The 10,199-nt window shown below is 40.5% G+C and overlaps 1 protein-coding gene across 1 annotated transcript in view; it reads right to left on the reverse strand.

Annotated features, from left to right (window-relative positions):
- The window catches only part of LOC127645095 (galactose-specific lectin nattectin-like), a 119,936-nt gene that overhangs the window by 102,812 nt on the left and 6,925 nt on the right, over positions 1-10,199 (reverse strand). The gene's annotated exons all lie outside the window — the stretch shown is intronic.

Consider the following 10,199-nt stretch of genomic DNA (forward strand, 5'->3'; position numbering starts at 1 on the left):
AAATCACTTTATTGTCACACGACCATATCCACAAGTGCAACAGTGGGTGAAAGTATTGTGTGCAGTTCTGAGCAACATGGCAGCCATGACAGTGACGAGATATCCAATTACAATAAACAACATATTTGCACAACACAATGTACATATCAAATTACACAATAATAATATACAATGTACAGTAAACAATACACACAATATAGAATGCACATACAATAAAAAAAAAAAATTATATATATATATATACAGGTGAAACTCGAAAAATTAGAATATCGTGCAAAAGTTCATTAATTTCAGTAATTCAACTTAAAAGGTGAAACTAATATATTATATAGACTCAATACAAGCAAAGTAAGATATTTCAAGCCTTTATTTGATATAATTTTTATGATTATGGCTTACAGCTTATGAAAACCCCAAATTCAGAATCTCAGAAAATTAGAATATTGTGAAAAGGTTCAGTATTGTAAGCTCAAAGTATCACACTCTAATCAGCTAATTAATCCAAAACACCTGCAAAGGGTTCCTGAGCCTTTAAATGGTCTCTCAGTCTGGTTCAGTTGAATTCACAATCATGGGGAAGACTGCTGACCTGACAGTTGTGCAGAAAACCATCATTGACACCCTCCACAAGGAGGGAAAGCCTCAAAAGGTGTTCTCAAAGTGCTGTATCAAAGCACATTAATAGAAAGTTAAGTGGAAGGGAAAAGTGTGGAAGAAAAAGGTGCACAAGCAGCAGGGATGACCGTAGCCTGGAGAGGATTGTCAGGAAAAGGCCATTCAAATGTGTGGGGGAGCTTCACAAGGAGTGGACTGAGGCTGGAGTTACTGCATCAAGAGCCACCACACACAGACGGGTCCTGGACATGGGCTTCAAATGTCGTGATTCCTCTTGTCAAGCCGCTCCTGAACAACAAACAACGTCAGAAGCGTCTTACCTGGGCTAAAGAAAAAAAAGAACTGGTCTGTTGCTCAGTGGTCCAAAGTCCTCTTTTCTGATGAGAGCAAATTTTGCATCTCATTTGGAAACCAAGGTCCCAGAGTCTGGAGGAAGAATGGAGAGGCACACAATCCAAGATGCTTGAAGTCCAGTGTGAAGTTTCCACAGTCTGTGTTGGTTTGGGGAGCCATGTCATCGGGCTGGTGTTGGTCCACTGTGCTTTATTAAGTCCAGAGTCAACGCAGCCGTCTACCCGGACATTTTAGAGCACTTCATGCTTCCTTCAGCAGACAAGCTTTATGGAGATGCTGACTTCATTTTCCAGCAGGACTTGGCACCTGCCCACACTGCCAAAAGTACCAAAACCTGGTTCAATGACCATGGTATTACTGTGCTTGATTGGCCAGCAAACTCGCCTGACCTGAACCCCATAGAGAATCTATGGGGCATTGCCAAGAGAAAGATGAGAGACATGAGACCAAACAATGCAGAAGAGCTGAAGGCCGCTATTGAAGCATCTTGGTCTTCCATAACACCTCAGCAGTGCCACAGGCTGATAGCATCCATGCCACTGCATTGAGGCAGTAATGAATGCAAAAGGGGCCCAAACCAAGTACTGAGTACATATGCATGATTATACTTTTCAGGGGCCGACATTTCTGTATTTAAAATCGTTTTTTTATTGATTTCATGTAATATTCTAATTTTCTGAGATTCTGAATTTGGGGTTTTCATAAGCTGTAAGCCATAATCATCAAAATTATATCAAATAAAGGCTTGAAATATCTTACTTTGCTTGTAATGAGTCTATATAATATATTAGTTTCACCTTTTAAGTTGAATTACTGAAATTAATGAACTTTTGCACGATATTCTAATTTTTCGAGTTTCACCTGTATATACACACACATACTGTAGTTGTATTGTGGAGAATATAATTATGACAGTCCAGTGTGAGATAATAAGATTAACTAGATAGGTACATTTCCTGAAGAAAATGTGAGTGGTGCTTGCCGTGGCAAAACTCGTCAAATAGCATTTTATAACTGCTGAGATATGTGTTTTTTTACTTGGTTGCTAGGGTACCCCCATCTGGTTGCTAGGCAGTTACCATAGTGATATTTATCAAGTCTCCTTGCTATCCTGAGTAAAATCAGTCAACCCGGAAATCTCTACGATGTTCTGATCCAGAGATATGTGATTTGTTATTTGGTTGCTAGGGTAACCCCATCTGGTTGCTAGGCAGTTACCATAGTGATACTAATCAAGTTTCCTTGCCATCCTGATTGAAATAAATCAACCCAGAAGTCTGTACTATTTTCTGGTGCAGTGATATGTGATTTGTTACTCGGTTGCTAGGGTAACCCCATCTGGTTGCTAGGCAGTTACCATAGTGATACTAATGAAGTCTCCTTGCCATCCTGAGTGAAATAAGTCAACCCGGAAGTCTCTACTATTTTCTGTTGCAGAGATATGTGATTTGTTACTCGGTTGCTAGGGTAACCCCATCTGGTTGCTAGGCAGTTACCATAGTGATACTAATCAAGTCTCCTTGACATCCTGAGTGAAATAAGTCAATCCGGAAGTCTGTACTATTTTGTGGCGCAAAGATATGTGATTTGTTACTCGGTTGCTAGGGTAACCCCATCTGGTTGCTAGGCAGTTACCATAGTGATAGTAATCAAGTCTCCTTGCCATCCTGAGTGAAATAAGTCAACCTGGAAGTCTCTACTATTTTGTGGTGCAAAGATATGTGATTTGTTACTCGGTTGCTAGGGTAACCCCATCTGGTTGTTAGGCAGTTACCATAGTGATACTAATCTTCCCTAACTTCCGGTGGCGCTGCACGGCTGCGACCCGGGCTCTGGCTACACGTGTCTATGTTTTAATGTTTAGTTTGGCTGCTTTCTTTTATCTATTTTAGTTATTTATTATCTTATAAGTTAGAGCGCTAACGAAGTTACTCAATGGCAACAATTGCACACATCCTAGTTTGGATGTTTATTATGTGGGAGCTCTTATCACTATGGCTTTTAACAACCACTATGTGTGGAGAGACTTCGAGCAGCTTATATCATATACAAGAGAAGCCCTGGTTTTGCTCTCACCTCGATCAGTGGATTTAAATCCGTTGGTGGACATACCGGAGGAGCTGAAACGGAATCCAGATCAACGCCGGAGATCTCGCAAAAGGGGCAGACGAGGTGGCGTTTTACAGCGTCTCAGGCGGAGGTCAAACAGGCCGCCTCTCCCTTCCATTATTCTCGGGAATGTAAGATCACTCAGAACCAAGATGGAGGAACTCCGTATCAACGCCAGATCGTGCTTCGAATATCGGGACTCAAGCGTAATGGCGTTCACAGAAACTTGGCTCCATAAAGGACATCCCCAGTTCGCTTATGGAGATTGAAGGCTTCTCATTAATTCGAGCGGATAGAGGGGAGCCCTCGGAAAAAGTCAGAGGTGGAGGAGTCTGTGTGTACGTGAGTAATGAATGGTGCACACAATATACTGTGAAGGAAACCGGCTGCACTACTGACGCCGAATATCTCTGTCTCAGTCTGACCTTTTTATGTCCCGAGGGAATTTGGCAACGTAATGCTGTGTGTAGTGTATATTCCTCCTAGTGGTAACGCATCCAGAGCTGCCTTAAGTATATCTGACTGTATTCAAAAACAGCTACAGCGAACTCCTGGAGCTCCAGTCCTTGTCTTGGGCGATTTTAATCATTGCAAACTTGAGCCATATCTACCAGGATTTTTCCAATATGTGAAATCTGCGACCAGGAACAATAATGTTCTGGATAAATGTTATGGCAACATTAAGGATGCCTATAAGGCAAAAACTAAACCTCCTTTATCCACGTCTGACCACAACATAGTTCATTTAATACCGACATATAGAACTGTTTTAAAAAGAAACAAACCTTTGGTCAAGACAGTAACTATGTGGGAAGAAGGAGATGTTGAGACACTAAAAGGGTGTTTTTTAAGTACAGACTGGTCAGTATTTCATGATATCGATTTGAATACAGCTACAGAGACGACTACGGACTATATTCGCTTCTGTGTGGATACAATAATCACAAAAAAGGAGATAATGGTGTTTCCTAATAATAAGCCTCACATAACAAAAGAAGTGAAAGCTTGCATTAATAGGAGAAAAGCAGCTTTTCGGAATAAGGACCGGATTGAGATGAAAGTCGTCCAAAAGGAATTGAATAAATTATTATGGGAAGCTAGAAAGCGAAAAAAGGACTACATTGAACAAAACTTCGCATCTATGAACAATAAAAAACTGTGGAACTCACTAAAAACTATTTCGAACATGGATTCCAAAAAACAACGTTTCATTACTACTGATGATTTTAAGAAAGCAAATGAGTTGAATTACTTTTTTGCAAGGTTTGATAATAATGATCCTGCTAAGGAATGTGAAGAGTTTATGTTAAATGTTGATTGTGCAATGGGTTTAAGAATAATTGTGGATCCTCAAGAAGTTACTGCACTTTTTCGGAAAACTTGCACTAAGAAATCAACTGGGCCAGACGGTATCTCAGCTTATCTCTTGCGGGAATGTGCAGAAGAATTAACCCCAGCTTGGTGTCCAATTTTCCAGCAGTCGCTAGACAATCATACGGTCCCTTCGTTATGGAAAAAGGCTATCATCACACCAGTTCCTAAAAAAACAGGTGCTGCGGATAATAATGACTTTAGACCAATTGCTATAACTTCTATAATTATGAAATGTTTGGAGAAGTTTGTGATATCAAGACTGAGATGTAGAGTAAACTCATTATTAGATCCATTTCAATTTGCCTATACAGCGGGAAGAGGGACTATCGATGCTGTTAATACTATCACTCATTTGACTCTTCAACATCTAGAATCCTCCAAGGCTTATGCACGATTGCTCTTTGTAGATTTTAGCTCCGCTTTTAATACGCTTCAGCCGCAGTTACTTCTGAGTAAGCTTGGAAAGAGTGATGTTAATCCTTTTATTATTAAGTGGTTTTTCTCCTTCTTAACCAAACGTACTCAAATTGTAAAAGTAAATAATACACTCTCTGATCCAATACCTATTAGTATTGGTAGCCTCAAGGTTCGTGATGCTCTCCTTTTTTGTTTACTTTATATACAAATGACTGTTTTAATACAAATAAGAATAACTATATAATTAAATATTCTGACTGACACAGTAATATTGAGTCTTTTGGCGAAAGATCATGATATATCAGTGTATCATTCTGAAATTGAGAATTTTGTGCGGTGGTGTAATGCAAATCATCTCATCAGTAAATGCATCAAAAACTAAAGAAATGATAATAGATCCAAAAAAATTAGGTGATCACAGCCCAGTCATCATCTATGATAATACCATCGAGCAGGTGGATACCTATAAGTATCTAGGTGTGGTAATTGATTGTTCATTTACTTGAAAGCCCACATTGATTACGTTGCCTCCAAATTCCAACAACGCTTGTATTTTTTAAGAAAACTTTGGCTGTTTGGTATAAATCAGAGAATTATGCAATTATTTTATTATGCAGTTTTAGGTAGCCTTTTAAATTATGGCATGCAAACTTGGTATGGCAATCTTTCGGTTCAATTAAAATCACAGCTTGCACGTCTTGTGAGAATTGCAATGAAGGTTATGGGTATAAGGGAATACTCATCACTTCAATCAATTTATGAATCGTTGGTTTTAGAAAATGCACAGACAATAGTAGGTGATACCAGCCATGTTTTATTTCCAAAGTATGAGTTGCTGCCATCAGGGAGACGGTATAGAGTCCCACTGTGTAAGAGTAACTGCTATAAAAAATCCTTTATTCCTCTATCAATTTATATGTTAAATAGCAAGATGCAGTAATATAGGTCTATAGTTGTGTGTGCATTTTGTTATATGTATATATTAGGCAGCCTTGAGTCCATTTGTTGTATGTATGTTGTGTATTAATGCAGCTTTGAGTCCAAGACAAATTTCCTGAAAAAGGACAATAAAGTATACAAACAAACAAACAAACAAACAAACAATCAAGTCTCCTTGCCATCCTGATTGAAATAAGTCAACCTGGAAGTCTCTACTATTTTCTGGGGCAGAGATATGTGATTTGTTACTGGTTGCTAGGGTAACCCCATCTGGTTGCTAGGCAGTTACCATAGTGATACTAATCAAGTCTCCTTGCCATCCTGATTGAAATAAGTCAACCCGAAGTCTCTACGGTTTTCTGATGCAGAGATATGTGATTTGCTACTCTGTTGCTAGGGTAACCCCATCTGGTTGCTAGGCAGTTACCATAGTGATACTAATCAAGTCTCCTTGCCATCCTGATTGAAATAAATCAACCCAGAAGTCTCTCTGATTTTCTGGTGCAGAGATATGTGATTTGTTACTCTGTTGCTAGGGTAACCCCATGTGGTTGCTAGGCAGTTACCATAGTGATACTTATCAAGTGTCCTTGCCATGCTGATTGAAATAAATCAACCCAGAAGTCTCTCTGATTTTCTGGTGCAGAGATATAGTTATTGCTAAGCGGTTGCTAGGGTACTCTGTTTAGTTGCTAGGAGTGGCTTGGCAGCTGCCAATCATGAAACTCCAAAGGCTGCTTGTCAGTATGAATGATATAAACCAACTCCCATGCCTCTGTGACATTCAGAATGGAAGATATCCCTCTATGGATTTTGGTTGCTAAGGTGCTCGACAATGGTTGCTAGGGAGGGGCTAGGAAGTGTTGAGGTGATTCATGATTGGCTGTTTGTTGCCCAGAGTCAAACGAGACCACCCTTGTGTTTCTATGACACTTCTATCCGGAGATATCCTTTGATGTCTTTCATTAGAAGTCTATGGGACTTGTTGCTAAGGTGCTTTAAATTGTTGCTAGGGCGTGGCTTGATAGCTTCACAATGATCCCGAGAGACTGATTGGTCGTCTGAGTCCTGATTGGCTGTTTGTTGCCCCGAATCAAACGAGACCACCCTTGTGTTTCTATGACACTTCTATCCGGAGATATCCCTTTGATGTCTTTCATTAGAAGTCTATGGGACTTGTTGCTAAGGTGCTCTTAATGGTTGCTAGGGCGTGGCTTGATAGCTTCACAATGATCCAGAGAGACTGATTGGTTGTCTGAGTAAAATGAGCCCACCCCCTCGTCTCTATGACACTGTGATCCAGAGCTATGTTCAATACAAATCCCTATGCCTTTTCATTTCATGGGCCGTCCTACACCATTATAAGTCAATTGGGGCATTTTTGGGCAGCTCCTGCCCCCAGGGCTGCAACTTTACCCCATATTGAGGTATGCTCTTACAGAGCCTGCCAGCCTCTTCAAATGTGGCAAATCACACGTTTCTCTGAAATCCTCAGCTTGGAGCTGTGGCGCTCAAAGTTTGTCTCAATGTTAAGTCTATGGGATTTTTCGGCCGCTTTTTGCCCCTGGGGCAAATACATGCACTCGATACGCTTATAAAAGTCATAGCACACGTGTCCTCAATAGGCCGTTCGATTTGATACCTCATTCGTGGGTCTACGCTAAGCGGTCGTGGGACGAGTTAGGTGCCGAAGTTTTGTTAAGAGATATAATAAAAACTAGATAGGTACATTTCCTGAAGAAAATGTGAGTGGTGCTTGCCGTGGCAAAACTCGTCAAATAGCATTTTATAACTGCTGAGATATGTGTTTTTTTACTTGGTTGCTAGGGTACCCCCATCTGGTTGCTAGGCAGTTATCATAGTGATATTTATCAAGTCTCCTTGCTATCCTGAGTAAAATCAGTCAACCCGGAAATCTCTACGATGTTCTGATCCAGAGATATGTGATTTGTTATTTGGTTGCTAGGGTAACCCCATCTGGTTGCTAGGCAGTTACCATAGTGATACTAATCAAGTTTCCTTGCCATCCTGATTGAAATAAATCAACCCAGAAGTCTGTACTATTTTCTGGTGCAGTGATATGTGATTTGTTACTCGGTTGCTAGGGTAACCCCATCTGGTTGCTAGGCAGTTACCATAGTGATACTAATGAAGTCTCCTTGCCATCCTGAGTGAAATAAGTCAACCCGAAGTCTCTACTATTTTCTGTTGCAGAGATATGTGATTTGTTACTCGGTTGCTAGGGTAACCCCATCTGGTTGCTAGGCAGTTACCATAGTGATACTAATCAAGTCTCCTTGACATCCTGAGTGAAATAAGTCAATCCGAAGTCTGTACTATTTTGTGATGCAAAGATATGTGATTTGTTACTCGGTTGCTAGGGTAACCCCATCTGGTTGCTAGGCAGTTACCATAGTGATAGTAATCAAGTCTCCTTGCCATCCTGAGTGAAATAAGTCAACCTGGAAGTCTCTACTATTTTGTGGTGCAAAGATATGTGATTTGTTACTCGGTTGCTAGGGTAACCCCATCTGGTTGTTAGGCAGTTACCATAGTGATACTAATCTTCCCTAACTTCCGGTGGCGCTGCACGGCTGCGACCCGGGCTCTGGCTACACGTGTCTATGTTTTAATGTTTAGTTTGGCTGCTTTCTTTTATCTATTTTAGTTATTTATTATCTTATAAGTTAGAGCGCGCTAACGAGTTACTCAATGGCAACAATTGCACACATCCTAGTTTGGATGTTTATTATGTGGGAGCTCTTATCACTATGGCTTTTAACAACCACTATGTGTGGAGAGACTCGAACGCTTATATCATATACAAGAGAAGCCCTGGTTTTGCTCTCACCTCGATCAGTGGATTTAAATCCGTTGGTGGACATACCGGAGGAGCTGAAACGGAATCCAGATCAACGCCGGAGATCTCGCAAAAGGGGCAGACGAGGTGGCGTTTTACAGCGTCTCAGGCGGAGGTCAAACAGGCCGCCTCTCCCTTCCATTATTCTCGGGAATGTAAGATCACTCAGAACCAAGATGGAGGAACTCCGTATCAACGCCAGATCGTGCTTCGAATATCGGGACTCAAGCGTAATGGCGTTCACAGAAACTTGGCTCCATAAGGACATCCCCAGTTCGCTTATGGAGATTGAAGGCTTCTCATTAATTCGAGCGGATAGAGGGGAGCCCTCGGAAAAAGTCAGAGGTGGAGGAGTCTGTGTGTACGTGAGTAATGAATGGTGCACACAATATACTGTGAAGGAAACCGGCTGCACTACTGACGCCGAATATCTCTGTCTCAGTCTGACCTTTTTATGTCCCGAGGGAATTTGGCAACGTAATGCTGTGTGTAGTGTATATTCCTCCTAGTGGTAACGCATCCAGAGCTGCCTTAAGTATATCTGACTGTATTCAAAAACAGCTACAGCGAACTCCTGGAGCTCCAGTCCTTGTCTTGGGCGATTTTAATCATTGCAAACTTGAGCCATATCTACCAGGATTTTTCCAATATGTGAAATCTAGCGACCAGGAACAATAATGTTCTGGATAAATGTTATGGCAACATTAAGGATGCCTATAAGGCAAAAACTAAACCTCCTTTATCCACGTCTGACCACAACATAGTTCATTTAATACCGACATATAGAACTGTTTTAAAAAGAAACAAACCTTTGGTCAAGACAGTAACTATGTGGGAAGAAGGAGATGTTGAGACACTAAAAGGGTGTTTTTTAAGTACAGACTGGTCAGTATTTCATGATATCGATTTGAATACAGCTACAGAGACGACTACGGACTATATTCGCTTCTGTGTGGATACAATAATCACAAAAAAGGAGATAATGGTGTTTCCTAATAATAAGCCTCACATAACAAAAGAAGTGAAAGCTTGCATTAATAGGAGAAAAGCAGCTTTTCGAATAAGGACCGGATTGAGATGAAAGTCGTCCAAAAGGAATTGAATAAATTATTATGGGAAGCTAGAAAGCTAAAAAAGGACTACATTGAACAAAACTTCGCATCTATGAACAATAAAAACTGTGGAACTCACTAAAAACTATTTCGAACATGGATTCCAAAAACAACGTTTCATTACTACTGATGATTTTAAGAAAGCAAATGAGTTGAATTACTTTTTTGCAAGGTTTGATAATAATGATCCTGCTAAGGAATGTGAAGAGTTTATGTTAAATGTTGATTGTGCAATGGGTTTAAGAATAATTGTGGATCCTCAAGAAGTTACTGCACTTTTTCGGAAAACTTGCACTAAGAAATCAACTGGGCCAGACGGTATCTCAGCTTATCTCTTTGCGGAATGTGCAGAAGAATTAACCCCAGCTTGGTGTCCAATTTTCCAGCAGTCGCTAGACAATCATACGGTCCCTTCGTTA

Source organism: Xyrauchen texanus, chromosome 6 (genome assembly GCF_025860055.1).
Source record: "Xyrauchen texanus isolate HMW12.3.18 chromosome 6, RBS_HiC_50CHRs, whole genome shotgun sequence".
Taxonomy (NCBI): Eukaryota; Metazoa; Chordata; class Actinopteri; order Cypriniformes; family Catostomidae; genus Xyrauchen; species Xyrauchen texanus.